Raw genomic sequence first — 16,351 nt, forward strand, 5'->3', positions numbered from 1 at the left:
TTATATATATCTATATATCCATTCTATCTATATCCAGACTATCCATTCACATGAAATCACTTTTTTCTTCAACCTATTCCATCTGCTTCACTTTTTGTTATCAAGTAATATCTGTGACTTATTTGTAGTTTCATTTAATACTTTTGCAAGCAAAATCCGATCCCGCATTTTGCTAAATCCTACCCTCTGATGAGAAGGAAAGTATTTTTTCAAAACTCTGCGGATTAAGGACTATCCATTTATTTAGTGCTTCCTTTTAAAAATTAAATAGGTTTTTAACTCTTTTTCAAAGTGTTTTTTAACATGTTTTATTAAGTACTTGTTCTTGGTAGTAGGAAGGCAGGCTCGAACCCGTACCGCAAAGGAGGAAAAGAACGGAGTAAAACCTAACGTTTATGCTGTTACGACCACCGCCAAACCGGAACCGACATTTTTAAAAATTAAGGCTAGATAATATAAAGGAGATATAACTTTCAAAAATATCGGCGAAAAAAGTGACCCCCCCCTGTAGAAAAGTGCCTAGTTGAAGGGGAAGATATTAATGTTTTTAGACAATTTTTCGATATTTGTCGTATGAAATATCGAACTTTAAAACGATACTGATCTTGAAAAAATCCGTCGCCTCTATTGAAAGTTTAAGGCAGACATGCAAACAGACATACATACATACATTTATATATTGGTAACTAAAAATTTCCGACCCAAACTGATAAAAAAGCTTGCCCTATCTCTGAATACACTTTATGTAAAATTTCAAATGTTTAGACCAGAAATTGTGTGAGTAATTTGGTATAGACCGCAGACGTCAATTTTTTTTAAAATTTGACCCCTATTATGACCCCTTAAAATTTATAGTTTCGGGCTCAAATCACTTTATTAAGTTAGATCCAGGTTCAAGGAACCTATATCTAAAATTTCAAGTGTCTAGACCCAAAATTGTCGGAGGAGTTTGGTAGAGTTCTTAAAAGTCAAATCGTTGAAATTTGACCCCTTAACAGCCAAATTTCTGGCTGACACCCGTCACATCGATTTTCCCAAATCTCAGTACCCGGTATTTCAAATTTCGAGTCTATAGACTAAAAATTGACAGAGTTATTGCGTAGGGAAATGTACACAGACAGACAGACACACAGACAGACAGACAGACACGTTCACTTTTATAGATATATAGATATATATATAACTTGGTGAGTTAGAAGAAGAGAGTAAATTCAATTCTATAAGAGGAGACATCGGGATAATATAAAGCTCAACAAATTTCAGTGGATCCGTCACATCCTGATTATGTTACCCAGCATCTTCTCTACTCTTCTGATGAGAAGCATTAGGCTTCGAAATACCTTGGTATAAGGATTCCCCTTTATCTCCCAACTGGATTACCATCTACGGTAGCACATCTAAGACAGTAAACGACCAAGTTCTCTCCGATTCTCTCTCCTCTGATCTTGAGCATGTGGTACAATGGGGAAAGGAGTGGCTGGTTACTTTTAATGCATTTAAAACCAAGCTTCTCTCTTTACATCCATCAACGTTCTGATCCCCATCTGGCATCAGTTGAAATGAATGGCTCTCGTCTTGAGGGGGCCTCAAGTTTTGACAAGCTTCTGGGCTTGACCTTTACTCCTGATCTTAAATGGAACAGGTACATCAAATCTGTTGCCAAGGCCGCTGGAAAAATGGTGGGATCCTTCTATCGATCCAGTAGATATCTCAATGCTGATGCAATTCTCTATTTACATAAGAGCCAGGTACGTCCAAGGATGGAGTACTGTTGCCACATCTGGGCAGGAGCTGCTAGAAAGGACTTATCCTACCTTGATAGAGTTCAAAATAGACTTCGTAGCCTCGTAGGAGATATCCTTTTCTCTTCCCTGCAACCGCTGTCTCAGAGAAGAGATGTTGCGAGTTTCTCTCTGTTGTATCGTTATTTTCATGGAAAGTGTCTGACTGAGCTTAAGTCTATGGTCCCCACTCGCCAAACTTTCACAAGAAACACTCGTCTAGCTGAAAACGCTATCAATAATTCCTCCCACTCATTATCTGTGCCTAAACCTAAACGTAGATTCCATGAACAAAGCTTCTTTCTTAGAACTGCACTCCTGTGGAATTGTCTACCGTTTTCCCGCTTTCCAGCTGACTACAATATGGTTGTCTTCAAGTCTAATGTAAACAAGTTCTTGATGAGCCGTTCCACTTGTTAACAAATTTACCGAATTTCCATTACTAACGATTACGATATTGTCCAATTTCTACTGTACACTCTTTAACCCTTATCCTCGAGTGGCCTCTTGGTCTTGATAAGTAGTGGTGCTTATGTAAAAAAAAAAAAAAAAATTAAATGTATCTATACCATTATTAAATAAATGAATCATTCTATATTTACCAATATATAGTTTTTGTGACTTCATTTTCCACTCTTATTATCTTTCTCTCTCTCTCATATATATGTACACATAGTGTGTGTGTGTATATATATATATATATATATATATATATATATATATACTAGCATTAGTGCCGACGTTGCCCAGGTGTTTGGAGGTGTATGTTGAGCAAAAAAAAAAAAAAAAAAAAAAAAAACGGTCAATTTTTTTAACTTTGTCCCCAATTTTTTTAACTTTAACATTTATTGTTTTGGACTCAAATTAATTTATTAAGTTAGATCCATGTCCAAAGAACCTACATCTAAAATTTCAAGTGTTTAGACACAAAATTGTCGGAGAAGTTTAATAGAGTTCTCAAAGGTCAAATTGTTGAACTTTGACCCATTAACAGCCAAATTTCTGGCCGAAAACCGATCACAACGATTTTCCTAAATCTCAGTACCCTGTATAACAAATTTTGCGTCTGTCAACTTAAAATTGACAGAGTTATTGCATATGTAAATGTATAGACACACATTCACTTTTATAGATATATAGATATGATAATAAAATTCTAATCAGGATCCTTCCAACAGTGGGGATAATTAAAAGTAAAGTCGTTCATAGCTTAAAAAGTTTTCTCAAATATAAATTAATCAAAAGTGAAACAATTAGTCTTTATTTTATAATTGCACTTTTTTTTTCATTGATAATTATAAGAATTTGAATATGTCAATGAAAAAAATACAAAAGCCTGATAACATTTATCCCACTTATATTATCACCAAAAACTGCTCACTGTTATTTAAATCAGTAATATATAACATTTTCTTTTGAAATAATATAATTAGTAGAAAGCAAAGACCCAAACAAACTATTTGTACGTCCAATTTTGTATCACTATTTTTTAAAATAAGAAATGTTTGGTGCTTAAATTTTTATGGGCTTTCTTTCACCTACCTCTTGTTTGTTATGACATCTCAAAGTGTTAAGCATTATTCATTTGTAATTTTAATGTCCTATTTTCATTATATATATATATATATATATATATATATATATATATATATATATATATAATGAGAGTAACCTCCCCTTGAAACAAAGAAATTAACTAATAAATAAGAGTTCAAAAACCAAGTAAAAGGAATATTAGAATAAACACGCATAAATGTAGAAAAAAAAATTATAAAAAATAGGAAAGAATAAATAATGAAAAAAAAATTGGAAATTAAAATAAAAACAAGAAAAAATATGAAATTATGGTTTAAAACAGAAATTTATTTTAGTATGACACCCAAGATGGTTGACATGTAGCAACGTGGGGATGGAATTTCTTTTTTCCCAAACACCAGGTTTATCATGTACAAAATCAACCTTTTGTTGGTAACATCAAATGGAAGCAACATCTGACGAGTTGGTGAGGACAGGAAATTTTTATGAAAACATAAAATCATAAAATTGCCATCTCATTAACGAAACGGCTGTAATGAAGAAATCCAGGATGAAATAAACCAAAGTTACTAAAAAGAAAAAATTCAACAAAGTTTTGCACTATATATATATATATATATATATATATATATATATATATATATATATATATATATTACACACACATACTGTATGTATGTATGTATGTATGTATGATATATCAGGTCATGTAATATGCTACAGGTACTACCTGCCTCATGGTCGGGCCACCGGCGACTAAACTGGTTCCCCCACCAAACATGTTTGTTGAGGAGGGTGGCTAGTCTCCCTGAAGGATTAAAAACAAGACCTTCCAAAGGGCGAAAATGCTTTTTCGGGGTCAACGGCCAACTAGCACTGTGTGTGTGTGTTGGGGTGGAGAGGGCTCCCATAAGCCGTGGTGAAGGCAGCCTTTCTAGGAGAAGCAAATCTCTGATTTAAAAAACCATAAAGTGGGAGACCAGTACCCGCATTAAGCTGGTCTGCAGTTTAACTTGTTGCTGGCTATCTTGCTCTTGCTTGTTGCTGGATATCAACGTTTTGAACCGAGAGAGAGACTTAGCTGTTGTACAAAGCTAAGACTGTAACATCATCCTAGTATAGATACTCCCTCAGGCATTTGTCTATTAAAATGGTCCTGTGGCGATGTAATTCATTTTTGGGCTCATGGACTTTAAGTGTCTGAGGGAGTGGCACTCGTCGGACAAGACGTTACAATCATCATGTATGTATGTATGTATACATTGTGTGTGTAAGCATTTTGTTGATAGAACCAGTAATTAAAGTAAATAAACAAAATAATTTTTTTTTAAATTCTCAAAACCTTTCTTAAAATATCATGATCATTAATTTGTAAAAATGTGTGTGCGTGTGTGTGTGGGGTAATTGAAATGAAAATTATTAGTGTTTAAAATTACAATAGAATTATTATAAAAGAGATGAAATGTAAGCTATACATTTAAAAAGAATGCTCGGAGCTAGATTAATAACGACCAGGTGACAGGTACAATTTTGCTTGTATCTAATAATAGAGGCTTTGTATCTGTCTGTAACTAAACCCATGTCTTATTTCTCAAAGCTGTTACGTACTATTTCCAGCTGACTACAATCTGATTGTCTTGAAGTCCAATGCAAACAAGTTCTTGATGAACCGTTCTAAGTAATCCAATTTACAAAATTTCCACTACTTATGTTTACTACGCTATAATTATTATCCTCGAGTGGCCTCTGGGCCTTGATAAGTGGTGATTCCTGTGTAAAAAAAAATACACATGCAGGTTTTTACACTAACATTGTACCTGCGTTAGTTGCCCATTTTCATAAGAGTGCTGCCACAAACTTTTAAAACACAGCTCATTATAAATTTCATCTAGGTCTTACATGGCCCGATCAAAAATTCAACAAATTTTCAACTATATTTTCAAATACGAACGGCGTTCCAAAAGTAATGTCTCCTATTTCTTTTTATTCTGCCTGAATGGATTAGAAAGGATTGCCAATTGCATTGTTATAATGACTGAACTTGTGCATTCATGACCCAAAAGTTTCATCTTTCTGTTGCTGATATTGATGGTGTGAGACTCAAAGGAAGCAATCGCTGTCATGGATATGTGTCAGTAGCAGAGGTGCGTCACTGAATTCTTGACAGAAGTGCACTGAGAATGGTGTTTACTATGAAGAAAAATAAATTCTGGAGCCCAAAAAGTCACTCGTTTTAATGGTACTAGTCACGTCTTTATAGTTCAAATTTTTTTAGTCAAAAAAGAATTTAAAAAGAAATTTTTTTTTTAGGAAGCTTTCCATTTGGAACAACCTTTGTATATCACAGGTTGTCCACATGCGCAACAAACGCTTCTGAACTACAACAGCTTCAGTGTAATGACTAGGGCTATGACAACAGCATATTCTTTTCCTTGTTTTGATTCTCAAGTATATATCCATTGATATCTTATGATTTATGTAGAGTGATGTGATCCTCGGTTGATTAATTGTGTCTACCTGTGTCGGATATTTACTAAAGAGTAAAAACAATGAAAAGAATACTCTGTTGTCATAGCCCTAGTAATGACTGTGCCATGATCAGATAGACACGTAGCAGCAAACTAAAGGAAAGGATCCCTTCAACAGTGCTTCAGCAGAAACTTGGTATCGGGAATTTCGAATGTCTTATGTACTTAGTGTCTTAGATAGTTTGGCCCTGTACAGCATGGCACCTATTGCATTAACTCCACTATGGCACTATAGTAGACCAAGGAAAACTTGGCTCGAGTACATAAGTGAATGAACCGATATCAACCCTTTGGATCGGACTGCATGAAGAGCAGTTGTGAGATGTTGTCTATGCTGTTCATCCTAGAAGAACACTTAAATACAAAAATTGGTGCAGACGTTGACAACATCATCGAAGTCGTTTTATGATTCACAACGTGCCAACAACTATAAATAGTATTTAGATTTTAAGAAACAGTTCAGTTGATAAACTAAAATAATCATTGAATTTCATTTATATTGTTATAATGACTGAACTTGTGCATTCATGACCTGAAAGTTTCATCTTTCTGTTGCTGATATTGATGGTGTGAGACTCTAAGGAAGCAATCGCTGTCATGGACACGTGTCAGTAGCAGAGATGCGTCACTGAATTCTTGACAGAAGTGCAATGAGAATGGTGTTTACTATGAAGAAAAATAAATTCTGGAGCCCAAAAAGTCACTCATTTTAATGGTACTAGTCCCATCTTCGTAGTTAAAATTTTTTTAGTCAAAAAAAGAATTAAAAAAAAAAAATTTTTTTAGGAAGCTTTCCGTTTGGAACAACCCTTGTATATCACATGTATATTCTTTTGCAAAAAGATACAGCTATTGTAGACTCATAAGATATTTCAATGCTGCTGTTTAATATAATCTCAATAAGTGCAACTACACTATAATAGCGAAATTCAAAATTTTTTTTTAATTTCAAGGCAAACCAATGATCTCTAAGTGACTGCCATGTTATAGTAATGAATATATCCAAAAATTATGAAAAATGATAACGTAGAAAAATTTATTAAAGAAAATATTATTTGATGAAAATTAGTGAAATAAAATATTTGGCTAAAAAAGTTCCAGAGAGTTCCAAAGGGAGGTAAATAGAGTACAACTATTGTCAATTTTTAAAATAAATTGTGCCTTGTTTTTTGCATAACTGAGTTTCTTCCCTTAGTATTATGTTGTGTCTTCCAAAAGAAATATGGCAACGTTTTTTCATGATAAAGATTGAAATCTTGTTGTTTTTTTTAAATAATGCAGTAATGTTTAAGTATTTCTGACATGCCAATTAAGTAGATGCCATTGCTTTTAGTTGAAATTGACACAAAAAGTCAGTAGATACCATTGTTTTTTTATTGATTTTTTTCATTTTCCGAATTTTGCAATCATAGTGTAGTTGCCCCACTCAATCATTAATAGGTTATATCAATTAGAGGTTTCATATTGGGGTACCATTCAAAACATTAATTAAAAGTTGAAATATTCAATAGAGTTCGAGAAATAAATACACAACATGCCTTCCATACATATGCACGTTTCCATTCATTATCAAAATTATTCATTTTATTCATTATCAAAATTATATGTTGGTGAATATTCCAATATATAAAGAATTTTCATCAGCATTCTAATTTTGATACACTTGACAAAGAGATGGACCTTCAAATTGTAATAAAAACTTCCAATGAACAGAAAAAAAAAAACAAGATTACTCAAACACAAATTTTTTCACATGCACACAAGCGCAAAAATTCGATGAATATGTAATAGAATTGTGTTAGAAAGCACAACAGTATGAACTTGGTGATCTAAAAGATGGTTTCATCAGCGGAGATTAAAGAATAAGAGGACATCTGCTGAGAGTACCAAAATTTGGATTTACAGGAAGCAAAGTAAGCCGGTGAGAGTGCGGGACAAACAAGATACCAGTCAGATGCTGAATGCTACGACTGAAATTTCAGCGATACATCACCATGACAGAAAAGGCACCAAAACTCAAAAGAAGCAACTATGTCCAATTGAGATGTCATGACAAAGAAGACTGAAGTGAAAGAAAGCCCATAAAGATTTAAGCACAGTATCAATATTACATCAAACACTGTCGTTATTGTGGTGATGTACACCAAAGAAGTAAGTCTTATCCAACATTTCAAAAGATATGTGAAAAAAGTACAGAAAAAAAAAAACGGACACGTGCAAATGTTGAAGCTCCACTTGACTCAACCAACTTGGACACAAGCTGAAACAACTTAAGATATACTGATGGAACCAGCTATGCAGTTTTGCACGCCTGACAAAGGGAAGACATCTTGAAATATAGTATCACGAACACACTACTTGGCTGCCTGACACAAGTAAAAAATATCCTACATATTGCATTTAAAAAAAAATATATACACACACACACGTGTGTGTGTGTGTGTGTGTGTGGTTATATACATGTACATGAATTGGATCAATAAAAGTGAAACTTCATAGCTGATTCCACCATTATATCTTGAGTTGCTTCAGCATCCATAATACCTTTGCATTGTTCTGCCCTCTATAAACTTAAATTTCTTTTTAAAGTTAATGGTGTTCCAGAACCAGAACAAGGACCTACCCCAAAAATCAGGATGCACTTTACAAAGAAACTAAGTAATTTCCTACAAACAAAACAATAAAAACTAAAAGTAATTTGCCAAAGTAAACAAGTTACTGAATTTTACTGCTCATTTACTTCAAACCATATCCCACAATGCACTGCAACCCAAACTTACTCTACCACTCCTATGTTTCTGGAAATATTATATTGCATTCTGTCATAGCAACGATTTTTGTTATTACAAATTGTTGAAAGCAAAACAGTGACTGAACAATTCGCATGTTTGAATAACACACTGAATCAGAAAAATTCTTTTTTTTTTTTCTTTCATAGCAAGAAAATTGACTTTCCCCAACAGACAAAGAACATTGCATTGTTGTGATGTAGAAAATGAATCTGTGGGAGTGGAGAGTGGGTTTTCCTTCTGTGTCTACCTGGTGTGGTATTCACCTTGAGTGAATCAAGCCAGCTTCCTCCAATGGAGAAACTTTCTAGAATGATCTCTAGTCGCATGTATATCATAATACAATATTAGTGTTTGCAGGGAGCTGTCATCGTCCTCCTCTGATATACAGTGACTGGTATTCCCAAAATGATCATTCATCTGAAACTGACCAAACCTAAAGTTTCTCCAATTTTGGTAATCTATCTATTTATCTCCCTCTTATGACAGGATGTTATGACACAAGAGTTGGGAAAATGAGGTTTGAAAAGCCAACGCCCTAGAGCAAGAGCACTGTAGCCTGCAAAAAAAAAAAAAAAAAAAAAAAAAAAAAATGCTTGGGCAGACCCATCAGCATTCTCTGATAGGTAATTAGCTATAAATTAAGCCTGCATCTCAAAGGATAAGGCAAAACCTGAGAGGGTAGACCTCCTAGAACTACACAAGATCAGAACAATACCAAGGAACAAGTCATCTCAAGAATCGCCTAGACATGTTGGCTTTGCAGTCAAGGGAAAATTTTGGTGATCTAATGAAAACCGGTTTGTTATAGTGATTATGCAGACTTCAAATTATCACTTCAATCCATTTCAATACTCCTTTGCTACGCTCTTGTTAACAGATTCCACACCTAAAAACCAGAACAGTTATTCTATGATGAGATCACACCATATATCAATATACTCTCAAGAACATTGAACCTTGACAGGATCACCCATGGCTGAGAGGATCACCCATGGCAAACAGGTTAGACACGCACTGATATTAGGGGTATAACCCAGCTAATAGAGCTTCGATGAAAATCCAGAAGTCAATATAAAGATCGATCGCCCTCTAATGTTTTCATATTTTACTTCAGCAAGTTCTCAGAAATCAAGGAGCCCCTTTCTGGATATACTAATACTTGATTTCTATATGATATATAGATAGCCTAGTGTTAAGTCAAGATTTTGCTCAATGTCTCAAACATTGATTTAGTAAATAAGTGAAGAACATTAATTTTCTGTCATCCAGGCTTCAGTCTCTCTTCCACCGATAAAATGTTGCATCCCTCTGCCTGTTTTACAAGTATTTTAATTAGATGCTCCAATGAACTACAAGCCTTTGTATTCCCCCCTCAATGTAAATACCCCATGACAAACCCGACAAGTAGCAAAATCCCACCCCTATATAGTAGAGATACCCAGATGCCAGAAAGCCTTCTACGCTAATAGTTTCTTCGCCAGAACTACTAGACATTGGAATCCCCTTTTGGGTTCCTCATGACATGCAGAAGTTCAAGTGTAATGTAAAAAGACTTCTTGCTGCAAAACTTCCTACATAGTATTCCTGCAATTATGTCCTGAATAGTAGCCTCCTATATCAAAGTGGCACTGTGCCTTGTCTGGCATGAAAATGCAATAAAAGAATAAAAGAAAGAATTGACCAGTTAACAATGTTGTAGTATATCTGTTACTAAATTCCAAGATAAGGATTCATCTGGTCTGGTGGAGTATCCAGCTGTGCTGCTGCTTGAGGTAACATTACTAAGAGAAGATGCACCATTTCTTGTATGAGCCAATGTATAGGCATGTCATGGGAAGATATTATTTGGATTTCGAATACTATCTTATTTTGAATATTTGGTTGGGGTTTATTTGTAGGGTTAAGTGTACTTATGTCAAGTTATCCTGACAAAGCATTATACAGAGAAATTGAAGACACTCAAGGATAGTCTATCATCAATGCTTCTGCATTTACTGGCCTGTGGTTTTCCACAAAGTTTCTAGGGTGTGTCCGTCAGCTGACGGAAATAACCGGAAACTTTGTGGAAACCGCGGGGTCAGTAAGTGCAGAAGTACCCTTTCATCTTTACATTTGTGTACGGAAAGGTAAATCAAAAAGCAAAGGCAGTTTGAGCTCAGATCCAATGCGTGAAGATAACAGTGCTTACAAGCATTCCTTTGTGCGTTCTGAGCTAAACCTTCCTTGACTTTGTATGCAACTGTTGGGTCTTGCTGCTCCCAGTGAACCTGCAATATTATAGTTTTAACAATTATCTATGGCTAATAAAGAGGACTTCATACAGACCAATCAATCTTGAAGCACGCCCTTTGTGGACTTTGTTCACAGGTCCAATTCGCTCAAAAACAAATTTTTTTCCTTCATTAAACCATGGTCATAAAACCATTAGCAATAGACAGAGGCTACCAAGCTAATTAGGGAATGCATAAAACTTAGGAGCATCATGATAGTTAGCCAATACAGAATTCCGAAAATGAGAAAATGTGATAGTGATACATGTGTATTCACACAATTCTGAGGCAGCATGTTCAGGATTGCAGAACACAATGCAAAAGGTGATCACCAGTACATCTCTGAGCAAACACCGGTGTGATTATGCAGAGGGTCTAATGTGAATGTATCCCGTCGCAGGTTTGGTCTGTTCAGCCGCAGCACAGGGCGGTATTTAAGCATTGCAGTATGGCAAGAAGCATGAAAATCTGTACAGCAACAGAAGCAACCATTACATTCCGACGAGTAGACAGCAGATCTAATCCTAACGGATCATATATTCCAGAGGGAAAAGGGTTGCGGCAGGGAATATGCAGTATATATCTGATGGCACGATGCTGTAGATTTTCAAGAGAATCGGAGAACACCTTGCCAACTTCAGCAAACACTAGGGACACATATTTCACGTGACATAACAACAACAACAACAACAACAACAACAACAACTATAGCAACAACATCCATCTAAAGTCCAGCTCCTCCTCACTAGAATAGACGCAGCAGCAAGGTGGGGTAGTGCCAGAGCTATCCAACTGACAGTGCTCTGATGAAAGTTCAGGTGGAGTTAACACCAGGATCCATTGTCCTCTGGTCGTCTGTTTCTGTATGTGGCAAGTAAGGACATGTCAGGGACAAAAGATAACAACGTTGCTTCTGGATATGTCAGGGCTCTACAGACAAATTTATCTTTAGTTGACCTTTGACAACTAAATATTTTTCTTTACTAACCAAATAGAAAAGTTACTAACCAAACTCATATGATTTTTGGAATATGACATCTTTGTTCCATGATGAGTACGTACATAATAAAGATTTTTCTGTAATTTTTTTGTTTTTTTAATAATTGTAATTCTCAATATGTACTGAGTTTTATGTTGAGATTTGAAGATATAAACATTTGAATGTCTTTAAGTGTTTTTTTTAAACATCCTTTGTTAAAAAAAAAATAAATGAGTATATTGTTCTAATAAACTTTTATTGTTTAAATAACTTGACTTTGCTGGTTTTATTAAAACATAATAAAAGTTGAAAAGACATTTTTCACTCAGTAATGAGCTCTGGAAGATTGTCTGTGAAAAAAATAAAAACACAATCATCAAAAGATAAGCGTTTTATTATTTCTAGTCACCACTTGGAAAAAAAATCACTGGCAAATGAGACTGTTCCACTCACAACGTAAAGCCCTGTTTGTGCAACTATCTGATCGAAATCAGCATGCAGACATAGGTAGGAAAAAGAATGTGTACAAAAGGAGGAAAGAGTAACTGACATATTAATATATATGAGAGAAAGTATTATTTAATAGTAATCTATATAAATAAAATAATAGATTATGTGGAGGTCTGTAGATATTTAATCGATAAACTCTTAAACTACTAATCACAGAAAATAGCAATCATACACTAAGGATGGTTTATAATGAGTAAAATCTTTGTTTGGATGAACGAATAACATGCATAGTAACATGTCAACAAGTTGAAATGCAAAATGTTCATTTTAACTTGCCGACATAGTTCATCATTCATAGCTAGAAGTGGTTTAATTTAAAATTTTTCTTATCTGTCTGGTTAACTCAAACAGTACGGAATGCGGCTGGAGGGCTAAATGTTTTTGTTTCAATACTAACTGATGGCACCCAAATCATTTTCTGAAAACTTTTGAAATCTACAATATATATATCATATTCAATAGAGAATTGGCTTTGTAATGATAAATATAAAACCTGCATGAATTAAAATATATTTAAACGGATTTTATGACTCAGCAAGGACGAGCTCCCCCCCCCCATAACAAATATATACATAGATAAAAAATGGCTAAATAAAAATTCTATTTTCTTTAATTAACCAGAGAATTTTCAAAGACACTATTAGTTTCAATTAACTTCATCTTGTAATATGTAGAAGTCAGTACAATGCAGAGGTAACGGAAAGACACAAAACACATTATACTGCCTTCCACATATTACATTTAACTACATGCTATACGATGAGACAAGAGCCAGCAGAACAACATCAGTCACTCACCTGGCCAAGCATTTTGGTCAGGGCTGTCTCACAGATGAAGCTGAAACACTAAACAAGTCTGCCACATAAATAGCAAGAAAGAGCCGGCAGAAATATACCGAGACCTTCCAAAAGAGGAAGCTTAAAGAGTGGGACCAACATCAGCGTGCAAAGTATTTTCTGGGGGAAACTCCCAGGAATACATAGACAAAGATGGTTCTTTGGACTGGCTCAAGAGGGGAGCCCTCCACCACAATCAGGAAAGGGTTAAAATGGCTGCTCAAGACCAGGGATTGATGACCAATGCATTCAAGAACATGGCAGATCTCACTAATGAAAACAAATACAGATTCTGATATACGGAATTGGAAAGTGTGAGTCATCTAGTATCAAGTTGCAAGGTTTATTTAGGGGATGGCTACTACACAGCGAGACATGATGGAATATGTAAGTACCTTCACTGGATCATCTGTAAAAAATTAAACATCCAGTATAGCAGCAAGTCCTGGCAACATCAACCTGAAAGAACAGTTGGAAATGACTTATATACCATACATTACGAGCATGTAATTCCTACAGCCACCTACCTTGAAAATGCTGCTGTCAAACCTGACATAGTTATATGGAATAAGTCAGAGAGAGTTGTAACCTTGGTTAAAGTGAGTTTCCCTAATGATGGAGGTCTGACCAGAGCTGAAAGGGAGAAACAGACCAAATATCAAGGTCTCATGTATATGAAAAGAAACTGGAATCTTAGATATCAATCATACCAGTTTTATAGGTGCCACAGGGCTTATGGAGAAGAACCTAAAGTCCTACTTAATTAATATTCTTGGTGAACCAAGTGTAAAAGAGATCCAGACAATTGTACTTAAGGGAATAATGAGGATACTAAAAAGAGTTCTCGGTTGGTTTAAATAAAAAGCAGGGGAATGTTAGCAGCTGGTCTGGCTGCCCCATACCCAGCGTTACAATCTCCAAAGGAAGAAAATTAAAAAAAAAAAATACAATGCTTCAAGCAAACTACATTCACCTCTTAACTTCATTTTGCTTGTTGATCCCCAGAGAACTATTATATTTTCTGTGAACCCCATACATGTATACACATATTTTTTTAATCCAATATTTGGTTCCAGGTTAATAAAAAACTAACAATGAATCAATTTTGTTATATTCATAACATATTAACTGTATAGTTTCAACTTCAAACAGACAGATACCAAATCTCGATTAGTAATAGATTTGAAAAACAAAAAATGAATGGTATTCACTGGTTTCATTATGAGATGAATTTTTACTTTAATTATCAATTATGCATTTGTAGAAATTTTATAACTTCAATGTTGTCTCAACATCGTCAGCAAAGTTTACATGACTTGACACATTTTTTATTTCCAAGTTGGCAAAGTTGGCGTCCCTCCCTACTCCCGAGAAATAGACAAACTTTACAACGAGCATTTGAGATAGTGAATAAATAAAATATAAGGGCAATGTTGACTAGTTGCTTACCATGTATGCGATTCTGTCGAACAAAATAGTTCCTCTGGCATTTTTTTTTTTTTTTTTTCATTTCTATTATAATTTGCTAAAAAAAATCGGGGGGTGGGGGGTAAGAAAGCTATATTTCGTTTCATATTTTCATTTCTGGTTCGATGTTTCGTTGTTTTCATTCAACTGCCAGAAAAACTATTTCATTGGGCCCAATCAGTGAATGACACCAACCAGTCAACATTGCTAATATAAGTATTAGTAAATAAAATAAAATAATTAAAAATAATGTTCATAAAATAACAATGAATACATTCAATGCGAAAAGGAACCGAGATCGCTAGTGTTATTACGGGCAAACAGTACCAGGCATTTCTGTAACATAAAAATGGAAGTTGTGAATGGAAGCTGTAAGCACTTTTAAGTTCTTTTTCAATTACAAATTATTTCATCTTGTTTTTGCTAAGCATTTTTTTTTCTGAATGAATGACCATTGTTCAAAGCTGATGTGAACATTCTTAAATCTCCCAATGCTATAGATTGAGATCAGAAAACAGCTTATTCATTCATTAGTTGTACATATCCAGCGTAGCCCAGAAGTCTTTTTATACCACCACCCCCGCTTTTTGTTATGTGCTTTATATTAAAAAAAAAAAAAGAAAGAAAGATTAACACTCATCGACTAAATCAATGATATTCTATTTTTTTTTAGGCGATTACATGTGAGCACTTTGAAAAACTTAGCAGAAAACAAGAAAAACAAGTAATAACGGATTAAAATAGTTGCCTTGTTTACTAAAAAATCGAAAAGCATGAAGGTGGATTTAATTTCTTAAATTATTATAAATGAAAAAAAATCGTTTTATTTCATGCAATTGATATTTTATTCGCTTTTTTTTTCTTTATTTCAAGAAATAATGAGTAGTAAGTTTTAAAAATGTGGAAGTTACGCAGTGGTGAGAAAAACATGACACAGAAGTTACCCATAATTTTATTAATATAAGAGATTTAACGTTGTATTGAATGACTTCTTAGTAACATTAACAAACAGACCGATAATGGCGAGCTGCTGGTGTTGGAATGAATAAAACAGAATTCTTTTTGTCTACTACTGAGCACCACTAGTGACTAAGTACAGACATCCATTGAAAAAAGGCATAGAGCTAAGAATGAAATAGTGGCACGACTGAGCATCCGTAAGCAAAATGAAGCGAACAGAAGCTAGTCGCTAGCTTACAAACGGAATAATAAAACAAACTAGATGATGGCTTAGAAGATTGTTGTTGATGTTGTTGCTATTCTGTGTGCGTGTGCACGTTTGGCGTACACAATCAATGAACACATCATCATCATCATCATACACAGTAAAGAATAGGAGTGGGTTTCGGCTGGGGGTCGGGCATAAAAGGCGTGTGGGTATGGTTTGAGGTTGCAACAAAACTCACCTGACATTCCAGCTCTCATCACATGACTGTGAGTGGTGAAAGAGAAGGGGGTAGGGGAGAAAGTGTCACGGCTCTGCCATGCCCGTTTATTGGACAGAGAGAAGAAAAGGAACCAAGACGTTCTGATGGTTCTTTGATACGACAGTGGTGCGTTTGAAAATAAATCGTTTCCTTTGGTTTAAGAGCACAAAGGAATCATAATACTTGGACTTGCATTGCTTTTAAAGCTATAATTACAACCAGAAC

General features: G+C 34.8%; 1 protein-coding gene across 3 annotated transcripts in view; it reads right to left on the bottom strand.

Annotated features, from left to right (window-relative positions):
* LOC145293253 (uncharacterized) overlaps window positions 1-16,351 on the bottom strand; it is a 132,459-nt gene that overhangs the window by 71,124 nt on the left and 44,984 nt on the right. Inside the window, exon 2 of one of the 3 annotated variants that reach the window (XM_080139828.1) lies at window positions 13,760-13,865. The exons of the other annotated variants lie outside the window; for them this stretch is intronic. The gene's annotated coding sequence lies outside the window, so the exon portion shown is untranslated. The remainder of the gene's footprint in view (window positions 1-13,759; window positions 13,866-16,351) is intronic. 3 annotated transcript variants of the gene reach the window in all.

Source organism: Euprymna scolopes, chromosome 14 (assembly GCF_053919585.1).
Source record: "Euprymna scolopes isolate OS-2025 chromosome 14, ASM5391958v1, whole genome shotgun sequence".
Classification (NCBI taxonomy): Eukaryota; Metazoa; Mollusca; class Cephalopoda; order Sepiida; family Sepiolidae; genus Euprymna; species Euprymna scolopes.